This window comes from Triturus cristatus, chromosome 3_1 (assembly GCF_964204655.1).
Source record: "Triturus cristatus chromosome 3_1, aTriCri1.1, whole genome shotgun sequence".
Classification (NCBI taxonomy): Eukaryota; Metazoa; Chordata; class Amphibia; order Caudata; family Salamandridae; genus Triturus; species Triturus cristatus.
Genome location: NC_140583.1, coordinates 1,101,190,573 through 1,101,216,726, shown reverse-complemented (window position 1 = coordinate 1,101,216,726; position 26,154 = coordinate 1,101,190,573).

The window sequence follows — 26,154 nt, the reverse complement described above, 5'->3', positions numbered from 1 at the left end:
ACTCCTAGAACCACGGTTTTCCCCAGATTGTGTAGTAAGGAAGCGTCGACGCGTTTCGATGGTAGACCTTATTAATCCATCTTTATCAAGACAAGTGTTATAGGCTTTAAGTCCTCGTTATTCAATCCGGGACTTCTCTATATTGAAAAGCGATGATAATATTTGTCAATAATGGTCCTGATATCTATTGTGCATAGAGGAAACAGAGGTCCGAGCTATCTGTCCTCATGGGCGACTCACTTGTCTGTTTCCAATACGAGTATCCTAATGCGTATTTAAGGCCGCGTGACGGGGATTCTTAATAATTCTCTCACATTGGACGTCACTTGTTCACCAAATCAATCGCGTGTGCAGGTAATGGCGCCACAAAGCAGCTTAAGATACCGTGACGGGGATCCGTAATAACTTTCCCTTGATATGCGTCACCTCTGCGTTCGATGTTACCGGTCCCGAGTGCGGAAATGCTCCTATTTACTCTCGCCTCGACGAGAGTAAATAGGAGCATTTCCGCACTCGGGACCGGTAACATCGAACGCAGAGGTGACGCATATCAAGGGAAAGTTATTACGGATCCCCGTCACGGTATCTTAAGCTGCTTTGTGGCGCCATTACCTGCACACGCGATTGATTTGGTGAACAAGTGACGTCCAATGTGAGAGAATTATTAAGAATCCCCGTCACGCGGCCTTAAATACGCATTAGGATACTCGTATTGGAAACAGACAAGTGAGTCGCCCATGAGGACAGATAGCTCGGACCTCTGTTTCCTCTATGCACAATAGATATCAGGACCATTATTGACAAATATTATCATCGCTTTTCAATATAGAGAAGTCCCGGATTGAATAACGAGGACTTAAAGCCTATAACACTTGTCTTGATAAAGATGGATTAATAAGGTCTACCATCGAAACGCGTCGACGCTTCCTTACTACACAATCTGGGGAAAACCGTGGTTCTAGGAGTAGATATAATTGTGTAACATATCACAAACCACGGACATCAATTTACTGCCCAATAGGATGTGTAACAAATGACAAAGAATATTGTCTCATATTGTTTTCTGTTTTGCGGGCTCAAAACAGGTTGTTATATGTTTTTTAATAACTGTCTAGGAGTATATGGTGTGTAATTTTGTGTTTTTAACATTCATGCTAATGTATGATCAGTTTTTATAAAATACGTGTACACTAATTGTTTTATATTTTTTCTTTGCATAATAAATGTGAGTAACATATCATTATGATTCGAGTATAATTGGATTGGTTGTAGTGCTATGTAATACTAGTACTGTACCACTGTGTTTCAGCAGAGGGAGTGTATCTTCTTTGTTATTTGCGGAATTGCAGATATGTCTGGGCCAATGACACGATCCGTTTTAAGGATGTGCCAATTCTTCCTTAGTATTTTTCCAAGCTGATTCGCGCCTTCAGAGAAAGTTGTTATAATTCTGAACTGAGAGTGAAGGCTGGCACTCTGTGGGTAGCTGAGCACTGTTACTGTGTTGATGATATATATGAAGACGGTGATGAGGAACTCTGGAGTTGGTGTTAATCACAAGCGGTGCTGTTGCGCTGACCTGTGAATCACGAATGTTCAGTATGGTGGTCTGTACCTACATATGGTATGAAGCCCATCCATAGAAGTGAGTATTTTTCAATGAAGACGAATCCTTCAATAATAGTAGTCCTCAAACTGCGTGACGATCCACTACGTGGGCAGCATGACAGCATCAGCCTGTCTGCTGTTAGCCAAATGACATTGGTCATCTGCACTTCTGTTGGTTCTTTCTGTATATCTCTTGCTTCTTTTTGCACCTTTCTTTGTCTTTCTGGACTTCTGTTGCCTCTTTCTGCATTTTTCTTGCTTCTTTCTGCGCCTTTCTTCCTCTTTCTGCACATGTCCTACATATGTAGGCATGGTTAAAAATTAGCATTTAAAAACCTTTGAAATTCACCGAAAAAAACCACAGGAGACAGGGACGTTATAGTTAGTTGGACATTTCACTCGTACAAAACCAGAGAAATTAGTCCGTTATAGTTAGTTGAGCTAACTATAACTCGCGCCCCCGCAATGCACTGCTGATGATGTCACATATTACATCATTCATGGCATGGTCAGTGATATCACTGATGACATCACTGATGACATCCACGTGATAATCTGATGCACCTCCTCACACCCTAACATAACCATTGATATACCCACTCCAATATACAGACTACCATTTTCGAAACCATAGACACACCAATACCAGTTACTACATACCCACTCCCTGATTCCTAGGTCTACACACACATCTATTCATTCACCCATACAGTCACTCATGCATGCCGTCACTCATCAATACAGCACTATCATATGCACTCATACACCTATACAGATATTCACACACCGCCACTCATCCATAGAGTTACTCACACACCTAGTCAGTCATGCAAAGAATCAATCACACTCCCATTTACTCACCTATAGAGTTATACAGACACCCCCTCACTTATTCATACAGGTACTAACACATACTCTCTTATACAAGTTCTTAGACAGGCAATTTTCTTGACCTAACAATCAGTGTAGCTGAGGGTAAATTAAATATGTCATTGTATCGCAAGCCGACTGCAGGCAATTCAATTTTGCACTCGAAAAGCAGTCATCCTGCTATGCTGATTAAAAGCATCCCATATGGAGAATTTTTAAGGTTAAAAAGAAATAGCACCAAAGACAGTGATTTTAAAATTGCAGCCAAAGGGAGTTTTGATAGATTTAAAATGCGAGGTTATGATGAAGGTCTTTTACGCACAATTTTGAATAGGGTTGAGAACACTCCTAGAAAAATGTTACTGCAAGTGAAAGATAGGGAGAGTGAGAATGCTAATATCGCACAGTTCCCTGGGTACCCGGCTGGGTGTCCTTGTGAGTATCTCCTTTTCCTTTTCCTCCTTCACCCACTGTTGGCACGTACACCTCACGCAGCTGCGCATTCTACCTGTCAGATGTCCCTAAATCCATAGGTCCTGATGAGACTCTAGATCACGTATAGGGTCAAAACTTCGTCTATAACAAAAGAAAGAGAACCATTAACAGTGCATATTATTGTATATAGCTGCTGTATATTGTGTATTGAGTTGCTAAATGGTCGACTTTTTTGAATACCTTGGACACCTTGTAAAATACTGTCACAATTCTGTCACCAATATTTTAGGCTCCTGTTTCTCACTGGGGACACTACGCACATTTTTCTTTTTCATTGTATATAGAATTTTGTTTGTAAAATATAAAATATGATTGTATTAAACTAAAACTATAGGTGTATGTGGTTTCTTCACCCTCTAACATAATTTTAACCCTTCTATTGTGATTGTGCACCTTATTAGCTATATATAATTCTATTATTCCACAGGAACCACTGTTTTTAGTACAGAATAGGGCAGTGGGATTACAACTATCTCTAAGTCAGAGGAGCAGAAAGAGGCAAGAGAAGTACAGACAAAAAGCAACAGAGGTGTCGAAAGAGGCAAGAGAGGGGCCGAAGAAGCAAGTGAAGTGCAGAAGGAGGCAAGAGAGGTGCAGAAAGACGCAAGAGAGGTACAGAAACAAGCAATAGAAGTGCAGAAAGAGGCAAGAGAATTGCTGAAAGAAGCAACAGAGATGTCGAAAGAAGCAAGAGAAGTGCAGTACAGAATGAATCAACAGAGGTACAAAAAGAGGCATGAGAGGTGCTGAAAAAGGTAGGAGAGGTGCACAAAGAGGCAAGAGAGGTACAGAAAGAGGCAGGAGGGATGTAGAAAGAAGGAAGAGAAGTGCAGAAAAAAGCAACAGAGGTGTGGAAAGAGGCAAGTGAGATGAAGAAAGAGGCAAGAGAGGTGCAGACAATGGCAAGAGAGCAGCAGAAAGAGACAAGAGGGATGCAAAAAAGGGAAGAAGGGTGCAGAAAGAAGCAAGAGAGGTGTAGAAAGAGGGGAGACGAGTACAGAAAGAGACAACAGGGGTGCAGAAAGAGACAAAAGGGGTGCAGAAAGAACCAAGAGAGGTGCAGAAAGAGGCAATAGAAATGCAGAAAGAAGCAACCGAGGTGCAGAAAGAGGCAAGAGGGGTGCAGAAAGAAGAGAGAGAAGTGGAGAAAGAAGCAATAGAGGTGCAGAAAGAGGCAAGTGGGGTGGAGAAAGAGGCAAGAGCAGTACAGAAAAACTAAGAATTGTGCGGAATGAGGCAAGAGACTTGAGGTAAGAAACATGCAGAAAGAGGCAAGACATGTGCAGAAAAAGGAAGAAGGGAGCAGAAAGAGGCAAGGAAAGTGCATAAAGAGGCAGGTGAGGTGCAGAAGGAGGTAAGAGAACTGCGGGAAGAGGCAAGAGAGTTGCAGAAACAGGCAAAAAGGGTACAGAAAGAGGGAACAGGTGTGCAGACAGAGGCAAGAGAGGTGCAGAAAGAGGCAAGAGGGATGCAGAAATGTTCAACAGAGGTGCAAAACGAAGCAAGAGCAGTGCAGATAGAACCAACTGAGGTTCAGAAAGAGCCAAGAGGGATACAGAAAGAGGCAAGAAAAGTGCAGAGAAAGGCAAAAGAGGTGCAGAAAGAGTCAGGAGAGGTGCACAAAGAGACAAAAGAGGTACAGAAAGAGGCAAGAGCAGTGCAGAAAGAAGCAAGAATAGTGCAGAAAGAAGCAAGAGAGGTGGAGAAATAGGGAAGAGGGGTGCAGAAAGAGGCATGAGGGATGCAGAAATGTGCAAAAGAGGTGCAGAAAGAAGCAACAGAGGTGCGGAAAGAGGCAAGAGGAGTGCTGAATAGGTAGGAGAGGTGCACAAAGAGGCAAGAGGGGTGAAGAAAGAGGCAGGAGGGGTACAGAAAGAAAGAGGAGAAGTGCAGAAAGAAGCAGCAGAGGTGCTGAAAGAGGCACAAAGGGTGCAGAAAGAGTCAAGAGAAGTGCAGAAAGAAGCAACAGATGTACAGAAAGAGGCAAGAGAGGTACAGAACCAGGCAGGAAAGGTGCAGAAAGAGGGGACAGGGGTGCAAAAAGAGGCAAGAGAGGTACAGAAAGAGGGGTGCAGAAAGAGGCAAGAGGTGTGCAGAAACGAGCAAGTGAGGTTCAGAAAGAGGCAACAGAAGTGCAGAAACAGACAGGTAGGAAAGATGCAGAAAGAGGGAACAGTGGTGCAGAAAGAGGCAAGATGGATAAGGACATTTGTAAAAGAGGTGCAGAAAGAAGCAAGAGGAGTGCAGAAAGAACCAACAGAGGTGCAGAAAGAGGCAAGAGTGGTACAGAAAGAGGTAAGACAAGTGCAGATAGAAGCAAAAGAGGTGCAGAAAGAGGCAAAGAACTGCAGAAAAAGGCAAAAGAGTTGCAGAGAGAGAAAAGAGGGGTGCAGGAAGAGGCAAGAGGGGTGCAGAAACAAGCAAGAGAGGTGCAGAAAGAGACAACAGAGGTGCAGAAAATGCAAGAGAGGTGCAGACACAACCAAGAGAAGTGCAGAAAGAGGTGAGAGAATTGCTTAAAGTAGCAACAGAGGTGCAGAACGAGGCAAGAGTGGTGCAGAAAAAGGCAGGAAAGGTACAGAAAGAGGGAACAATGGTGCAGAAAGAGGCAAGAGGGATACAGAAATTTACAAAAAGAAAGAAGTAAGAGCAGTGCAGAAACAACCAACAGAGGTGAAAAAAGAGGCAAGAGGGGTACAGAAATAGGCAAGAGAAGTGCAGAAAGAAGCAAAAGATGTACAGAAATAGGCAAGAGAACGGCAGGAAAAGGCAAGAGAGGTGCAGAAAGAGGAAGGAGAGGTGCACAAACAGGCAAGAGGGGTACAGAAACAGGTAGGAAAGGTGCAGAAAGTAGGAACAGGGTGTGAGAAGTTGGCCTGATATATGCTGTCCACTAGTGATAGTGGGCACCCTGTATCAGTCCAAACAACCCCTTAAGGTGAATAGGTTAAATACAACCTTTATTGAAAGCTATCCTAGTGGTAGCTATGGAGAGCAGCCTTCAGGCTAAGTCTTGAAGGAATGTAAAGCAGCTTGATTTACCAGTCTGTAATCTCTTGACTGACCAAATGAAAGGACAACCACACCAGGTATATATTTAAAATATATTTATTTAAGATAAAACACACCCCTCTAGTCTCTTTATGAGGCTGGAGTTCGATGTACTTAAGTTACAAGTTAGCAATCAACAGTAATAGCACAAATACACGTTTGGGCTCTAGGGGCATACGAAACCATATACCAATAAAGTGGTATAAGAACCACGACTGAACTAGACACAAGGCCTTGAGCCTGTAGAATCGCTGGGACCCCAAGGAACCACCCATGGTAGTGACACAGGGGACCCACGGGGGCCGTGTGCAGTGGGTGAACACAGCCGCGGGTTTCCATGAGCTTCTATGGGCAATATCGCGGTTGGAAATTTAAAGATTAGGGACACTTAGAACTGAGTCAGGACCAAACCCTTTTGGACTTAGGAAGTTCTAGGGCTAGCACCCACGGGAGCACCGGAGTACTCATGTTACCTCACCCAGGGAAGCCGGGTGCATAGGTGTCTTTTGGTGTCGAGTCGCGTCGTCGATTCGAAGCTGGCGAAGAAGTGCTGCTGCCGTGAAAAGGAGAAGTGTCCAAAGCGATCCAAGCCTGGATCTAAGATGGAAAGAACCTGAAAGCAGAGGGGACAGAGTCTGGGTCACTAGCCAGTAACCAAGGGCATGATAGACCAATGCCCACAGATGTTGGGTGCTTCAGGTGAGCGACGGGTGTCTTAACTCTTCAGCCACGAGGTCCAGGAGGTGCTGATGACAACCAGGAGCTGGATTCCACCTGTCCCACAAAAGCTCTTGAGTGCTGCGGTGTCGGTGACCAGATTGGGCCCAACAAGCCTTGGCAACGGCAAGTCACTTGGAATCAGAGAAAGGACGGTGGTGCAGACCAGTCTGGGGGACTCACCCAGCAAAGGTAAGTTGAGGCACATCTGGAGCAACCACGAAAGTCCAATCAGAAGAGGAGTTGCCTTCATGGGGACCCACTAGCCAATGGGCTAGCGATCGCAAAGGAGCCTCAAGCGGTCGCACTGGAAACTGGCCCACGGGTCACTCGTGGTGTGGAGGCCAGAAATCTTTGGTGCTGGTGATGCTCAAGGCTGGGGCTACTAAGAGCCCAAAGCACAACTTCAAGGAAGACCAGAAAGATGATGGATCTGCAAAAGTTCATGGTGTCCAGGGGTCACGGTTCCATGTCACCCACGATAGCCACGGGCCTCAACTTTGCAATGGATTCAGGGTAGCCTCAGGGAAGTCTGGAAATCTACCTCTGGTGATACAAAGACTTTGGCGTCTGGCAGGAGCTTCAGCGATGCAGACCGGTCAGTTGTTTCCTTGGTGCCTGCCAAGCAGGGGAGTCACTCCTTGACCCCAAGGGAGATTTCTTCAGTCTTCTAAGCAAAGTAGAACATCGAAGGTCCAGGATATATATTGCAGAGTTTCGTCCAGGGTAATCTAAAGCCGCAAGGACTGGGTTCCCATACTTATACAAAGTTTGGGGGTTGGACATGCTCTAGGGAACCACCTATGGGAGGGTTTGGAAAGAGGGGTGGTTGCACCCATTTCCTTTGTCCAGTTTTGCACCAGAGCAGGGGCAGGTAGCCCCTGCAACCAGTTTGAACTGGACTATGCACAGGGACAACAAGTGTGCCCCCAGTGCAGGACTTCAAAGCACCAGAGAGTGCTCCCGCCCAGCCCCAATACACATTTGCCTGTCTGGGGAGGTGGTTACACCTCCCTGGGACAGGATACCTATTGTCCAGGCCTCCCCTGCTGGAGTTTCAGTCAGCAGCAGGAGGCCAGACCCGTGTCTGTGGCAGAGGCATCTATTTTGTGATGCCAGGGCTGTAGAAAGTCCTACCGGGTGAGACCAGTGTGAACATGTCTCTCCCTCTAAAAGGGTGGAATGCTACCCCCACCGCCAGAACCGGTGGAGGGGTAGTATTCCAAAGTGTTTGACACCAAACACAACATGTTTCCGTGCAGCCATCCCAAAGTTAGCATTTACCGCGAGGTTATAATGCACTTAAGAGTATATGGCCAGGCTGCAGCACAAACAGCATCAGAGGAGGTACTCCGAACGCTGCAGAGGGGCTCTGCTCTGCAGGGGCACCTTCTCACATAAAAACCAAGCACTCTGCCTTCAGGATTGCTAAGACCTGCCATAAGAGTGACTTATAGGTTTTATATGTGTGTGCAATGGTAGTGATATAGGTAGCCTATACCACAGTAACGGGTGCAAGCACCATCTTACCCAGGCTGCAGTAGCAAACCTTTGGTGTCATTTTGGAGTGCTTCCCAGGGGGGCATAATACATGCTTCAGCCCCTGGTAGGCCTCTGAGGTACCTATGCCCTAGGTACATAGTATACCATGTACTAGGGGCTTATAAGGCACTCCAGAATCCAATTAGAAATTTACCTAATGTACATGGAAACCATTTTAGAGAGGAAGCAGCTAGGCTGGGGTCCAGATTAGCAGGGCCACAGCCAGACTAAGGTCGAAAAACAGTGAAACACCAGCAAAAAGTGGGGGTACCCATGTGAAGCAGATCCTACTCTCCTACACAACCCCCCAAACGCAGGGACATTAAACTAACCTTGACCAGTTGAGTCTTCATGTTCTAAGTGGAAATACCTAGAGAGTCCATCGGCATTGGCATGGTTACTCCCAGGTCTATGTTCCACTGTAAGGTCCATCCCCTGTAGGGAAATGGACCACCATAGCAGTTTGGGGTTTTCACCCTTCATTTGTTTTAGCCATAAGAGGGGCTTATGGTCTATCTGAACTAGGAAGTGAGTACCAAACAAGTATGACCTCAACTTCTTCAGAGCCCAAACCACAGCAAAGGCCTCCCTCTCAATGGCTGAACAACGCTTTTCTCTAGGGGTCAGCCTTCTGCTTATAAAAGCTACTGGCTGATCCTGACATTCATCATTCAATTGTGACAGTACAGCCCCTACCCCCAATTCAGATGCATCTGTTTGGACAATGAACGTTTTGGAGTAGTCAGGACTCTGCAGAATGGGAGCAGTGCACATGGCCTGCTTCAGGTCACCAAATGTCTTTTGACAGCTAGCTGTCCACTGAACCTTTTGGGGCATTTTCTTGGAAGTTAAGTCATTCAGGGGTGTCACTATTGATCCATACCGCTTGACAAATCTCCTATAGTACCCAGTCAGGCCTAAGAAGGCTCTCACCTGAGTCTGGGTAGTTGGAGCAACCCAGTCCATGATGGTCTGGATTTTGCTCTGTAGTGGTTGAACCTGGCCTCCACCTACAGGGTGGTCCAGGTATACAACCTGACTCTGCCCTATCTGGCACTTAGTAGCCTTGATAGTTAGGCCTGCTTTTTGCAGGCCCTCCAAAACATTCCTCGGGTGGACCAGGTGATCCTCCCAGGTGGAGCTAAAGACAGCAATATCATCTAGATATGCTGCACTATAGTCCTCCAGGCCTGTAAGGACTTGATTCACTAACCTTTGGAAAGTGGCAGGTGCATTCTTCAAACCAAAGGGCATTACCACAAACTGATAGTGCCCACTAGGGGTAGAAAAGGCTGTCTTTGGCTTTGCATCATCAGCTAGTCTGATCTGCCAGTAGCCAGCTGTCAGGTCAAATGTGTTTAAAAACTTGGCTGAGGCCAAAGTATCTATTAGCTCATCTGCCCTGGGGATGGGATGGGCATCAGTCCTTGTGACTGCATTGATACCCCTGTAGTCTACACAAAACCTCCTTTCTCTCTTGCCATCTGTGGTGTGAGGTTTAGGTAACAGGACTACTGGACTAGTGTGGTAAATATTTCGTTACCGGTACTATTTTTTATACGGTAAAGTCTATTAAGAATAACTCAGTAAAATGAGAGGCAGAATCCGTGGTTTTAGAGGGTTTAAAAAGGCTTTATTCCTATACAAAGGAATACAATTCAAATTGTGGGCCTTCTATTCCATCACCACGAAAGTTCAGGAAGGAAGGAACATATATTATTGACAGGTAATCATTTTTATAGAAAAGGCATTACAGTAAAACAGATGCAGTAGGCGTATCAACTGATAAGACAGAATAAACTATGCATGCGTAACTAGAATAGGCGTAACTAGAAAACGTCATTATACATGATGACATAAGTGGGTGGATCCATAAGAGAATCCAGCAATGTCAGCAGAAATATTTGGCAGAGATGCGTGCGCAGCCGCATGACGTGTGATTGACGTGCGACTAGAGGGAGAAAGGGACTTGACATTTAGCTCTACATGTGGAGACAGAAGTCTGGGGTTATGTCAACCTAATCCCAAATCATATCTAATATCCTATGTTTAAAGAACAGTGTTATCCAAAAAGAGAGGTCTCTTAGGATAGAATCTTATTCTATACTGACTATACTGACTGTTAGTGCGTGTACAAGCGTCTAAGTGTCTACACTAGATGCGAGGGGGTAGGAATATTCCATGGTAACGGGGCTATGAATTACTTGCATGAGGGCAGCGAGGCCTGGCCCTGTGCACGGTAGCTGGAGGAATGTTTACCTAAACTACTAGACAGGAATGCATCGGATGAGGAACGAAGGAGATAATCTTGAAGGTGAAATACAGTTTTTGGCAGGCGACGGGCTGGATCAGGCACCGTTAGCCACGCAGGGAGTAAGACAAAGTTCATGGTCACAGATGCAGGCTCAGACTGGAGCTTTCAGAGGCAGAAGGCAGAAAAGGCTTGATGACAGAATTCGGGCCTACTCGCCTGAATCTGTAAAATGTGGAAAGTGAACCACATAAAGTCGGTGGCCTTTCATACTTAGGAATGGAATATCTGACCCATTCATGGCGGATCTGAAAGAGGACATGTTGACGGTGGACGCACATATATTTGCGTCTTCAGAACTGGAGCAGGAGGGAACATACATGTACTTATAGCATGTACATGGAGCCGTTGGGGTCTACGATAGGGGACATAACTGATCACAAAATTCATATTTCCTCATTCCCTCCTTGTCCCCTTCGGACCCTTAGGAGATATCGATCTTCATCAATCCATCGATCTGTTCATATAGCATCATTTGTTCTTCTTTCTTCTTCCGGGAACTTGAGCGAAAACTTGGATGTGGGATACACGAGGTGGCACACAGACCACAAATCGCTGGCCCACATTGTAGACATAAGCAGCAACTGAATAGTATGAGAAAGCCAGTACCTAGGAAGGAGAGCATTCTCCATCCCCAGGCTGACAACACGCCCCAGAACCAACCGGACCAAGTCCAGGTGTCTGGACTCTGGTGTATCTGGCTTACAATTTTATGAAGGCGAGTTATGGCTTTATATACTGACGGCGAATTTTCTGGGATGAAAATGCAACAACTTGATCCGATGACCCTACAAGCTCCGCCCCTATCGGCCAGGATGACGTCAAGGACAAGACGATTTTGAAGCACAACAATCCGCATAGCAGACTGCTCTTCTGTTAAATTGCCTAAGGCGGAAATAGTTTCGTTCACTACTGCTTCAAGGGTTCTGGTTAATCTACGTATCAGTTTACTATTAGTGACTGTACCTATATAGGGAAAGAAACCTTTATTGAAATCTGTGTATTTTTCCCATGCTGTTTCAGTGTAATCGACAATTGGGAGATCTCTCTGCTGTCTATTGTGTACTAAATGGGTATTTCTATGATAATCAGGAGGGGCTAGGAAAACAGGTGGCAGAAGGAATGCTATGTAACAGGTACCATCCCAATCTAAAGGTAGACGTATATATGCGGTCTGGCCACATATAAAGTAGGAATGACGAGAAGCTCTAAATGTAGACTTGCCTTGATCACTGAATTTTATTACAGTGGTGCATTTACTATGGCCCATGTGTATGGAGCCATTCTTTCTTATACATAATTCCCCCTTTACTGGGAATACTGACATGGCGGGCAAGATTGGTGTAGTTTCAGATTCAACGTTCAGGATCATAAGGTTAAGTGTAAAATTACCTAATCCATATACTTCATTTTCTAGATCAGTTCCTGTTCTTTTGGGAAGTCCCTCCTTGTTAGGGTAGCAGACTTTAAGCAAAACTAAGTTCAGGTTTCCCCATACCCAGTTGTCTTGATAAACTGCGGAATTCGAATCTAGGGAATTAATCAAACTAAACCATGCTCCACAGGAGCCATTGTGTGTGAACGGATAGGGAAAGAGGGGCAAAACTCCCTTATAGTTCTGATAGGGAGGGAGTTGGCCACATATCCAACAATTTGTGGCATTGCTGGTTTGATGGGAATGATGTAGCATACTAATGAAAGTGTTATTGCGCAGCGCAAATCTATAAGACAATTCATGTGGAGGTAATTCACTAAAAGAATGTTCTGCAGTTATATTATGAGCACGCTTAGGAATAGGGTAATACATGTGCAATAGGATGCTGAAAATGATGATCAGAAGACTTAGAAAAAACAAAATTAATAATGTTACTGTGCAGTGACTACGAAATGATTTACAATACGCATGCTTCTTGAGCAGCATTTGATTATTTCTTTCTCTATTCCGGTCCAGAGGATACATGTCAGAGACAAATTCAACCGATTCACCTTGGAGAGGACTTAAACAATCAAATTGTCTGACTTACTGGACCTCAATTTTAGTTTATACAGTTCTGAGTTCGATTGTTCAACCAAAGGGAGCTTTGAGTCTGTCTGTGAGGGAATACAGGGGTGAGTCTCTATACTGGGTGGTAGTCCATAAAATTTCTTGATATGACTCGAGTGCAACCACCCTTTTCTTCCTTCGATTTTCACGGCTGTCCTTGTGGTGAGTAAAACTAACTTCGGTGACTTCCACCTAGGATCCAGTTGGGTCTTCCGGTCAAAGTTCCTGACCAGCACCAGGTCACCAGGAACCACGTCATGGGGCTTCGCCTCAGTATTGTCGGGAAAAGCTGCGGATACCTGTGAACGACAAGATTGTAGTGCAGACATCAAGGAAGCCAGGTAATCTGTCAGCATATTACAGTCAACGTCAGTGATTTTGCGAGGTATAGGCGTCCCCCACATATTTGGTGGTCTACCGAAGATCACCTCATACGGGGATAGCCCTGTTCGAGAATGTGCTACCATTCTCATGTAAAAGAGCGCAACTGGTAAGGCTACTATCCAATCGACTCCTTTTTCTCTACATATTTTGGACAATCTAATTTTCAGAGTTTGATTATGGCGTTCTACGAGACCTGCTGCCTCGGGATGTCGGACACAGTGAAATTTCCATTGATAGCCTAATAGAAGGGAAACGTGTTTCATTAGTTCGGATGAGAACGGCTGGCCGTTATCTGAATAGACAACACGTGGTAAACCGTACCGTGGGAAGAATTCTCGAACTAACTGTTTGGCAGTAGTCGGGGCAGTGTAATCTGAAACCGGGTATGCTTCTGTCCAACGGGAAAGAGCACAGACAACTACGAGAACATATTTGAATCCTCGACATCGTTCCATCTGGATATAATCCATCTGGAGGACTTCAAAAGCATGATCGGGAGTTTGGAATCCACCCTGCTCTACGGGGATGCTTTTACCTGGATTAAACTGACAACATATCATACAGGTACGAACTTTTTGTTTCGCTGCGGCTCGCAAGTGTTTGTTGAACCAAATGTGTTGAATGCTGTCTAGCATAGCTTTTTCTCCTAGGTGCGCTGGACTATGTATAGTGTTAATGATGACTTGGACCATTGAGTCGGGAAGAAACCATATAGATTTTTCCTTTGTCATCCATCCTTGGTCTGTTTGGATCCCTCCTAATTCAGTCCATTTCTTTATTTCGTCTGGTGTAGCATGTGTCTGTATGCCGATTACATCAAGGGCGGGATCCTTAACTGTCATGCAATGTGTTGGTGTCAGGACTATTGTCTTTGTCATGTCAGTTGTGTGAATCTGATTCTGAGCAGTCTGTTTAGCTGTTCTGTCAGCTAGGTCATTACCCTGAGAAATGGTATCGGTAACTTTTGTGTGGGCTTTGCATTTCATAATCGATATTGCAGTGGGTAGATGAATTGCATCTAATAAAGCTTGAATAAGGGGTCCGTGTTGGATGTGGGCACCGTGAGAAGTTAAATAACCTCTCTCTCGCCACAGCACGCCGAAGTCATGGACGACTCCGAATGCATAACGTGAATCTGTATATATGTTGACTTTTTTATTTGTGGCTTGAATACAGGCTTGTGTCAGAGCGGTGAGCTCTGCTGCTTGAGCTGACAAAGTGTTAATACAATTTGTTTCAATGACTTCAATATCTGTTGTGACTGCGTAAGCAGCCACTAACTCTCCTGTACTTGTTCTCATACATGACCCATCTACATACAATGTCAAGTCTGGATCTGACAAAGGGATATCTGTCAAGTCTTGTCTGGGTTTCGTCGTGATAGTAATGACTTCGACACAATCATGTGCCAATGGATCTGTTCCGCCTACTGGTAACAGTGTGGCAGGATTTAACGTATTACAACGTCTGATTTCTATATGTGGCTGAAACAAGGTTAATTCATAACCGGTGAGTCTTGCTATAGTCAAGTGTTGTGTTTGTGTGCGGTTCAAGAGAACCTCTACTGCGTGTGGTACTTGTACTGTTAATTGATGTCCTAACACTATGGCATCGCTTTGTCTGATTGCTAAAGCTGTTGCTGCCACTGATTTCAGGCACGCTGGAAGTGCCTGCGCTACCGGATCTAATGTACTAGAGAAATAAGCACATGGCTTGTGTGATCCTGCTTGTTCCTGAGTAAGTACTGACAAAGCAGTACCTTCGCGTTCTGTAACAAAGAGTGTAAACTGTTTACTGTAACATGGTGTTGCTAGGACAGGTGCTTGACATAAAGCTTTCTTTAAGCTTTCAAAGGCATGTGTATGTTCTGGAGTCCAAGGGAGGACAGTCGATGTGGCTGCCTCCTGTGTTGTCAACTGGATGAGTGATTTTGCTAGAAATGCATATTGAGGGATCCACTGCCTACAGTATGAAGTGAGGCCTATAAAAGCCCGCACCTCCTTTTGTGTCTTGGGTGGTGGCATGTTAGCAATTAACTGGATGCGGTCGGGTGTAAGCTGCCTTCCCTCCTTGGACAGCGAGTGCCCAAGGTAAACAACTCGCTGGACACAGAATTGCAGCTTAGAAGGGGACACCTTGTGCCCCTTGTCAGCCAGAAATTTCAAAACCGTCAGTGATGCTGTTTCACATTCAGGTTCGCTTCGGGCGGTGATCAGCAGATCATCGACATATTGAAGCAAGGCAGTGTTAACTGGCATGTGGATACTGTCAAGTTCTCGTTTCAGTGCTTGGCTATAGATGCTGGGGCTTTCTGTAAATCCTTGAGGTGCGCGTGTGAATTTAAAACTTCGTCCATTTAAACTAAAACCGAATAAATATTGACTTTCTGGATCAATTGGGACACTAAAGAAAGCATTCTTGAGATCAATTACAGTGAAGAACGTTGCTTCTGAGTCAATAGCTGTGAGTAATGAGGAGATATCTGGGACCACAGGGTATTGTGGTACAATACATTTATTTAATTCGCGCAGATCAATAACTAATCGATATACTGGTGGTGCTTTTGGATCCGTTCTTTTAAGAATCGGAATTATCGGAGAATTACATACATTGGAGTCGGTTTCGACAACCACTCCTTGTGCAATGAGCTCGTCTATGATTTGCAGTAAAGCCACTACAGCATCTGGAGGTAACTTGTATTGTCGCATTCGTGGTAGTACTATTCCTGATTTCAGTGTAACTCGATATGGTGTAATGTTCATGCAACCAACATCGGTGGGGCCTTGTGCCCATAAATGTGTGGGTAAATTCTGCAGTCGGTGATCCATGTCTCTGGATACGTAGTGACCTTTAAAGTCACGTAAAAATAGTCGTACTCCTTCCGGAGAACAACATATTATGGCTCCTAGAGCTTTCAATGTTTTTATTCCTAACAAGTTTTCTGGACATGATTTAGTAAGCAATAAATCTGTAGTACGTGTCAATGGACCTACTGTAAGTGGAAGAGGTTGTGTTACGTCATTTATTATAGGTTTTCCTGAGAATCCAAGGGAAATATTTTGTGAGCCTGAGAGGGGTGCCCCTGGAACTTCACTACTTCTTATAGTTGTTCTGCTTGCCCCTGTATCAAGTAAAAACTTTCTGTCTTCCCCTAATAGTTCACTATGTACATAAGGTCCCTCTTGGTCTACAGGAACCTCTATAAGGGGTAAGCCAACTTCCCTCTCTAGGCTATCTCATGAGTATCGCTGATAATCGGGATAATCTGTTTGTGCATACTGATACATTTGTTGTGTTGTTGCTTGAGTTGCAGCAGTAGGCTGCGCTTGTGGTGGTGCTACGATCTGTTGTGGAGCTGCCTGTTGCGGAGCTAGTTGTTGCGGAGTTAACCTAGGTTGTGCCTGCTGAGGCATCTGTTGTTGATTCTGATCCTGTCCAGGTGGACGTGGTCTCTCATGCGTTCTACCTGTGGCTATATTATATTTCAGGTCTGGACAATCGTGTATATAATGACCTGGTTGTTTACAATAATTGCATGTCCCTTTTGCAGGACCTGTGGAATCACCCTTTTGATGACTATCGGCTGGAACTGACTGTGCAACAAGCATTTTCATTTTCGTATCTTTCATACGTCTTTGTTCGTGTTCTTGTTCTTCTCTAATTCTATTGTGATGATATTGTAACATCTGTAGCATCTGTGATGGGGTATTACCTTGCCAAGTACTTTCGAATTTCAATACTCTATTCTTGACTTGTAGGAGAGAATTTTCAACTAATTTTGTCACAAACAGATGTGGATATGACTCACTACTGGCTTTTATGCCACTATTTATACTAAAACATTTTTCAAATCGGGAATAGAAATCACTAGTGTCTTCATCTGGTTTTTGTTTACAGGCTGAGATTGCACCCCAGTCTTCCTTTTTCGTAGTTAATAAACGTGGCAGTACCTGTATTAGTAATCCTGCTAGTGCTGTAGTCTTATCCCCAAGCCCTGCTCCTGCAGCTCGGGCCTTTTCTTCATTTTCCAATGCTGTCCAATCTATCTTTTGGTCTCCTACCTCCCATTCTTTTTCTTTGAGTTTTTCATAAACACCTGCGGGTAATAGGACTTTTAATATTTTCATAATATCGGGGTAGGTATACTCTCCCATGAGTAACATGTCTTTTATCTCACGGTGGAAACCTGCTGGATCTTTGTCATGACTAGGTACTACTTTCTTCATTTCTAATAATTCCAGTTTAGTTATAGGCGTGTACACAAACACGCGTGTGAAATTATCGCCGGCACCTCTGATCGGGTGCACTTCGCGTAACGGGTTCTGTCTATCTATGTGATACATTTTTCTTCCCATTATGGGAACTGGAACGTGTTCCGGGCATACGAAATTTAAATATTGGTTTCGGGATTCTAGTATTTCCTTAATCAAATCAGTACCTGACCCTCTCCATATGTTCGTGAGTAGTTCTGTCAATATGTCAGGTAAGGGTCCTGGATCAGAGTGTTGGCTTTTATATAATATAAGGAGGTGTTGAATCATGTATATACTAGCTAAACGCTGTTCATATGGGTCTAGATTCAGAAACGTGTGTGCAAGTACATCATCATTGTATTCGCCGGGACTGTCAGCCCATTGTACTGCTGACCTGGCTAATTCTTGTTCGTCCATGGAATCGAGCACGTGGTACCCCCTTCGATCTCGGAGTAATTTATCAGCGGCTTGGAATAAGTGTTCAGGGGATTTTGTATTTAGCATAGTGTTTGGAAGATGTCTATTATATTCTGGACGGATTGGACGTATTGGGTCGTTAAAACCTCTGGTATTATTATGGGGTCTTCCTTTACTTACATAAGCTATCGTGTCTACTTGCTCTGATTCTTGCTCCTCCTCCTCTCTGTTTAGATCAGCGGCGACTACCTCTAATCTTTCTTCGTGTATTCGTTCTACCTCTTTGCGGATCTTTCGGTACATAGCTACTATACATAACTGTTTATCATGTCTTCCTTCTGATATATTCCGGCCCCAAGTGACAAGTGTTTGCATTTCTTCCGAATTTACCCCAGGCCGGTCTTGATTTCTAATTACACAGTTTATGAGGAAACGTAACAGTTGTCCCTGTACCTCCGCTTTCTGGTACTCCATGGCTCTGCTAATACTTTCAGGACCTCGCCCTGACTGGACAAAGTGATATATATTTTCTAAATGTGTATTCATTCCTGGTAACTTCGTTAAATATATTGCAGCTCGTCTAATACGTAATGATGACAGCAGCATTTCGTCCCGTTTACCGGGCACAGGATCATATCTACAATCTACTAGAAGTTCCTTAAGCATGTCGGGAGTGGCTAGTTTGGGCGTACGTTGGTGTGCTAATTCTCTAAGGGAAAATTTATTTCCTCTGGGTGGCGTAGAAAAAATGTCTGTCGTACCTCCTGTAGCACCGTCTGGGGTGCTGGACGTGAAAGGATTTGTTGAGGGTGAGACAGCAACCGTCGTTGCGGGAAAAGCTGTAGAAACAGATGTGCTTGTCGGAATGTGTGTCGAAGCGTGTTGTTGCGGAGGTACAGACGAATGCTCTTGGCGATGAGCATCATCGGCAAGCAGTCTATGTGGTGCGGTATTAGCATACTCGGGAGCTGCGTCATCTAAATAGCGGGAAAGGAAAACATCTTCTGCGGTTCTGGGATGCCCCTTGGGGTGTGCTTTTATCGGAAACAATGGGGGTGGCAAGTCTTTTGGTATTTCCGGAGTAGCCTTAGGTAACCCTTCGGCCAAAAGTGGATACATACCATTCATAAGGGCGTTTCTTTGTCTATCTATTTGTTCTGATTTTACTCGGGTACCTTCCTCAATTAGCAGATTTTCTCGGATTTTATTTGAATTTTCCTTACCCTTATCTTCCTGTCTAAGTGCTTTTTCCGTACGTCTATACGATTCTTTACGCCATAATTCAATGGCATCTTTCTGTGACTGTCTGGCTTTCTTTTTCCATAATTCTTCTTCTACTCTCATGATGCAATCTGCATCCCAGGTCCCCGCTGCGGGCCATCTCTGACTCTCTGGTAATTCTTTGGTGTAGTCCACCCATAAATCAAGAAATAATACGGCATCTAGGCCATGTTTATGATACATAAAGTACCCTGGAGTGTCCCTAGGTGGGATGGGAACGGCTTCTTCGAGTACACCTTTTCTAGTTTTGATCTGTCTTAGTTTCGAAAAGAGCGGCATTTTCTAGACCTTATTACTAGAACACACTTTATAAAAACACAATAATGAACAGTCATTCACACCACAGTATATAGAACGTATTTTAAAACATTTTAACACTTAACAGTTTTACGAACAATGATAACTAATAGAAAACTAGTTACTGACATAATACTGACACTTATTTATACTTATTTATATGCAAAACATACTATATATACTGCTAAACAGTACAGATACACTGCCAAAACAGTGCAGACCGGATTTGTGTACCCAAACCCGTCTTGACCGGCACAGACTATGTGCACGTTAAATGCCTCCCCGGTAATGGTACTCACCGGGTAGCTCGGAACGGAAGGCCTCGGAACGGAACTGAAACTGGACCGGACTGGATTCGACTCGACTGGACTCGGAACTTCGGAACCTGGCGGGTCTCTGTATACCTCGGATCTTGCTCTCTCAGCTAGGCTCTGGTCGGGATACTTCGCACTTCTCACCGCCTCGTCTGGGTGTTGATCGCAGCCTCAGTCGTCCCCGCTTGGCCGGAGGGAGATACAGGAAATCCTGCGGATACGCGTTTTTGTCCGTTCAGCTGTGGCAGGAGACCGGGCCTGCAACGCACCGCCGGCGCGTGAGATGAGAAAGTGTCCCTGTTCGGGCGCCAATTTATGTGGTAAATATTTCGTTACCGGTACTATTTTTTATACGGTAAAGTCTATTAAGAATAACTCAGTAAAATGAGAGGCAGAATCCGTGGTTTTAGAGGGTTTAAAAAGGCTTTATTCCTATACAAAGGAATACAATTCGAATTGTGGGCCTTCTATTCCATCACCACGAAAGTTCAGGAAGGAAGGAACATATATTATTGACAGGTAATCATTTTTATAGAAAAGGCATTACAGTAAAACAGATGCAGTAGGCGTATCAACTGATAAGACAGAATAAACTATGCATGCGTAACTAGAATAGGCGTAACTAGAAAACGTCATTATACATGATGACATAAGTGGGTGGATCCATAAGAGAATCCAGCAATGTCAGCAGAAATATTTGGCAGAGATGCGTGCGCAGCCGCATGACGTGTGATTGACGTGCGACTAGAGGGAGAAAGGGACTTGACATTTAGCTCTACATGTGGAGACAGAAGTCTGGGGTTATGTCAACCTAATCCCAAATCATATCTAATATCCTATGTTTAAAGAACAGTGTTATCCAAAAAGAGAGGTCTCTTAGGATAGAATCTTATTCTATACTGACTATACTGACTGTTAGTGCGTGTACAAGCGTCTAAGTGTCTACACTAGATGCGAGGGGGTAGGAATATTCCATGGTAACGGGGCTATGAATTACTTGCATGAGGGCAGCGAGGCCTGGCCCTGTGCACGGTAGCTGGAGGAATGTTTACCTAAACTACTAGACAGGAATGCATCGGATGAGGAACGAAGGAGATAATCTTGAAGGTGAAATACAGTTTTTGGCAGGCGACGGGCTGGATCAGGCACCGTTAGCCACGCAGGGAGTAAGACAAAGTTCATGGTCACAGATGCAGGCTCAGACTGGAGCTTTCAGAGGCAGAAGGCAGAAAAGGCTTGATGACAGAATTCGGGCCTACTCGCCTGAATCTGTAAAATGTGGAAAGTGAACCACATAAAGTCGGTGGCCTTTCATACTTAGGAATGGAATATCTGACCCATTCATGGCGGATCTGAAAGAGGACATGTTGACGGTGGACGCACATATATTTGCGTCTTCAGAACTGGAGCAGGAGGGAACATACATGTACTTATAGCATGTACATGGAGCCGTTGGGGTCTACGATAGGGGACATAACTGATCACAAAATTCATATTTCCTCACTAGCCCAAGGGCTAACTGAGGGTTCAATCACTCCCAAGTCCAACATATTTTGGACTTCTGTCCTTATACAGTCCCTGGCATGGTCAGGTTGCATGTAGATCTTATTCTTCACAGGCAGACTGTCCCCTGTGTCCACTTCATGAGTGCACTAGGTGGTCTGACTTGGAGTCAGAGAAAACATATGTCTGAACTGGCTGAGAAGGTTTCTGCAGTCAGTTTGCTGCTGGGCAGTGAGGCTGCCTGCCAAGGCTACACCATCAACTGACCCATTATCAGGGTTCTGAGAAAGCAGGTCAGGGAGTGGGGCACTCTCTTCCTCCTGTCCTTCATCAGTAGCCATGAGCAAGCCTATGTCTGCCCTGTCAACATATGGTTTAAGTCTGTTGACATGAAGTACCCAATGGGGACTCCTAGGGGTTCCAAGGTCTACAAAGTAGGTAACCTCTCCTTTCTGCTCAACGATTGTAGGGGGGCCACTCCATTTGTCCTGGAGGGCTGCTGGGGCCACAGGCTCCAACACCCACACTTTCTGTCCTGCCATCTGTGGTGTGAGGTTTAGGTAACAGGACTACTGGACTAGCCCAAGGGCTAACTGAGGGTTCAATCACTCCCAAATCCAACATATTTTGGACTTCTGTCCTTATACAGTCCCTGGCATGGTCAGGTTGCATGTAGATCTTATTCTTCACAGGCAGACTGTCCCCTGTGTCCACTTCATGAGTGCACTAGGTGGTCTGACTTGGAGTCAGAGAAAACATATGTCTGAACTGGCTGAGAAGGTTTCTGCAGTCAGTTTGCTGCTGGGCAGTGAGGCTGCCTGCCAAGGCTACACCATCAACTGACCCATTATCAGGGTTCTGAGAGAGCAGGTCAGGGAGTGGGGCACTCTCTTCCTCCTGTCCTTCATCAGTAGCCATGAGCAAGCCTATGTCTGCCCTGTCAACATATGGTTTAAGTCTGTTGACATGAAGTACCCAATGGGGACTCCTAGGGGTTCCAAGGTCTACCAAGTAGGTAACCTCTCCTTTCTGCTCAACGATTGTAGGGGGGCCACTCCATTTGTCCTGGAGGGCTGCTGGGGCCACAGGCTCCAACACCCACACTTTCTGTCCTGGCTGGTAAACAGTCAGTACAGCCTTTTGGTCATGCCAGGCTTTTTGCAGTTCCTGGCTAGCCTCAAGGTTTTTGGTTGCCTTTTTCATATACTCAGCCACCCTGGAGCGGAGACCAAGTACATAGTCCACTATGTCCTGTTTGGGGGGCTTGAGAGGTAACTCCCATCCTTCCTTAACCAGACACAATGGACCCCTGTCAGGGTGACAAAACAAAAGTTCAAAAGGGCTGTAGCCAACCCCCTTTTGAGGCACCTCCCTGTATGTAAATAAAAGGCAGGGCAAGAGTTTGTCCCATCTTCGGCTAAGCTTTTCTGGGAGTACTTTAATCATGCCCTTTAAGGTTTTGTTGAACCTTTCAACTAAACCATTGCATTGTGGGTGATAGGGTGTGGTGAACTTGTAGTTCACTCCACACTACTTCCACATAGCAGTCAAGTAACTAGACATGAAGTTTGCACCCCCCTCGGATACTACCTCCGTAGGAAAGCCCACTCTTGAGAATACACCCAAGAGAGCTCTTGCCACCACAGGTGCTGTAGTGGTACTTAGGGGAATTGCTTCTGGGTATCTGGTGGCATGATCCACCACCACCAGTATAAATCTGCGCCCAGATGCTGTTTGAGGATCCATGGGACCAACAATGTCAATCCCAACCCTTTCAAAGGGAACCCCCACCACAGGTAGTGGTATCAGGGGGGCCTTTGTGATTCCACCTGCCTTGCCACTGGCTTGGCAGGCCACACAGGAGCAACAGCACTCCTTAGTGTCTTCAGACATGTGGGGCCAGTGAAAGTGAGGGACAATTCTGTCCCAAGTCTTGTTCTGGCCCAGGTGTCCTGCTAGGGGAATATCGTGGGCTAGTGTCAACAGGAAGCCCCTAAACTACAGAGGTATAACCAACCTCCTGGATGCACCAGGCTTGGGGTCTCTACTCTGAGTAAAGGAGTCCATCATCCCTAAAAACGTTATGGGTGCCACTAGCATTCCCAGCAGCCTCATCAGCAGCTTGCATTCTGAGGGGTTCAAGAGAGGGGCACGTTTTCTGCTCCTGGCTCAGATCAGACCTGGAAGGGCCCCCTGTCCCCAAGAACTCAACCTGGTCAGATTCAAGCTCCTCTGGGACAGTTCCTTCTTCAGGCTCAAGATCATCTCCCTGAGGAGACTGATCAGCATTCTGAGCCAGGGGGAAGGCTCTGCCTTAACCCCACTGCCCCTCCTCTTGTGAGGCAGCTGGTCCATTATTCCAGAATCCAGGGCCTGTCCAGTTTTAGACATTTTGGCCTGTGACCTAGTCACAGCAACGACATGTGCAGGGATCCCTAACATTTCTGCATGTGTCCTGAGCTCCACTTCAGCCCAAGCTGAAATTTCTAGATCACTGTCAAGCAAGCACTGTACTGGTAGGTCTGCACTTACCACAACCTTCTTAAGGCCAGTTACCCCTCCCCAGGAGAACTTAACAACTGCCAGAGAATGGTCTATTCTGACATTGCTAGCATTGGTCACTTGGTACATTTCACCAAGTATAATCTGCCCAGGATCCACACGATCTGTTGTCACCATTGTGGCACTTGCCCCTGTGTCCCTGAATGCCCAAGTCTCTACTCCATTTATTAAAGGCTGCTGTCTGTATTTGCCCAGATTACTGGGACTCACAAAGGGGGACATATTCATGCCCCCATCACAAACAAGCACAGCCTGAGTTGGAACTCTGACTAGGCCAGAGTCCATCTCAGAACCCAGGGTCAACTCTACTACACCCTTATTCTGGACATTGCCACCACCTATTGTAGCTGTACTAGGGGAAACAGTTGCCTTAGGGGTAATGGTGGCTGGAGTAGATTCTTTGGACTTGGTGCAGTCACTGGTCCAGTGAGTTTTCTGTTTACAGATTTTGCACCAAGGTTTCTTTTGGCCTTTTCCCTTGTTAGACTGTGACTATCCATTTGAAGAAGATTTTTGGGGTCCTTGAGAAGACTTCTGGTCTTTACCCTTGTCCCCACCCTTGTCAGAGTTCTTAGAATCCTGCTTCTTTGGGTCACCACCCTGGTTCTGACCCATTTTTCTGCCTTCTTTCCCAATTCTTGGGGAGAGGTCAGATCCGAGTCTAACAGGTACTGGTGCAACAGCTGATTTTGACAGTTATTAAGAATCTGCTCCCTCATTATCAGATTGTACAATCCTATGAAGTCACACACTTTACTGCCCAATAACCAACCTTCCAGAGCCATAGCAGCACAGTCAAAAAAGTCAACCCAGTCTTGATTTTGTGCTATTTGGGTATCTCTGAACTTCAACCTGTATTGCTCAGTGGTTAGGCCAAACCCATCTATCAGTGCACTTTTCAAGACCTGGTAATCATCAGCATCCTCTTCTCTTACAGTGAGGAGCTTATCTCTACCTTTGTCTGCAAAGGAGAGCCATAGGATTGCTGCCCACTGACCTTGAGGGACCTTCTGTACTTTACAGGCCCTGTCCAAGGCAGTTATCCATTTGTGGATGTCATCCCCAATCTGGTAGGGAGGGACAATCTTACTTAGGTTTCTATGGTCATAAGACCTCTCCCTATCTGTAGGAAAATAGCTGCCACCAAGGGACTCTAGTCTCCCCTTTTTACTAGCTCTGTAGAGATCTAGGGCTTCCCTATCTAGGGCCATCTGCTGCTTGCTGAGGTTGAACTTATCTTGCTCATACTTCAGCAGTCTCTCTCTCCTCTCCTGGGAGGTTTCCCTTGCTCCATGAGAAGAAACAGAGGTCCCTACAGATGAGGTAGACTGGACAGATCCCCTTGAGAGAGATCTATCCCTTCTAACCCTACTTTCTACTCTTCCTGGAGGAACAAAGAGGGGAGCATTGTTGTCATCCTCCTCATCCTCATCCAGGGGAACTGGGTTCACCAGATCCTGATCATTGTCATCAGTCTGGTCAGCAGTAGAGGTGGGGTCAGGGGAGTTTCCATCCCTAGGTCCACCCTCAGCTGCTGTCCCACCCACTCTGCCTACCCCTTCAGACCCACTAGGCCCTGGGAGATCATCCAGCTTGAGTATCTTTATGAGATGCTGGTTGGTTGGACTTTTGCCTGTCTTCAGCTTCCTAATGGAACATAAGGCCCTAAGCTGTGCAAAGGAGAGATCCTCATATTTATAGGGCAGAAGCTCAGTGGCTTCTTGCAGGGACCCACTGGTTCCTGGCTGATTAGACATTACTAATGTGGTGTGGTGTATTGCACTACCTACACTAGTGTGGCCTACTAAACTCTCTTGAGTTGTAGAAAGGATGTGCTATCCCTTAACACACAAATCTAAGTTCAGTAGAACTTACTGTATACTAAACTTGATATTATATGTACCTAAGGTACCTTTAGGTTCTCGCCCCATAAAAGTAATTATTGAAATTTATAAAGCAAGAACATGCGCTGTTACATTATACGGCGCTGGAGTTTGGGGTTGCTCAAACATATCGGGTCTCCAAAGAGCTGAGAACTTAGGGCCATATGTAGGTAGACTGTGTTTTGCGATTCTCTAATTGCAATTTTTAAGGAATCGCAATTAGAGAATAGCAAAATGCAATGTAGGTAGGATTAGCAATTTTTTTTGCGAATCCCACCCATTCCTTATTTGCGATTCTCTAATTGAGAATCGCAAATAAGGAATACCTTGCCATGCATTCCTATGGGCTAAAAGGCCCATAGGAATGAATAGGAAGACATTCTCAATTTGCGATTCTCAATTAGAGAATCGCAAATTGAGAATGCAATTTCAAGGTTGCAAGGGTGTCAATAGGACACCCTGTTGCACCCCTGAAATTAGCATGGGTGCACATGTGGTGCACATACATGCCCTAAGGGCATGTGTGTGCACCACATTCCACTTTGAAAAATGCAAAAAACTGCATTATTACAAGAAATCGCAAATTACCACCAACCTGTAGTTGGTGGTAATTTGCGATTCC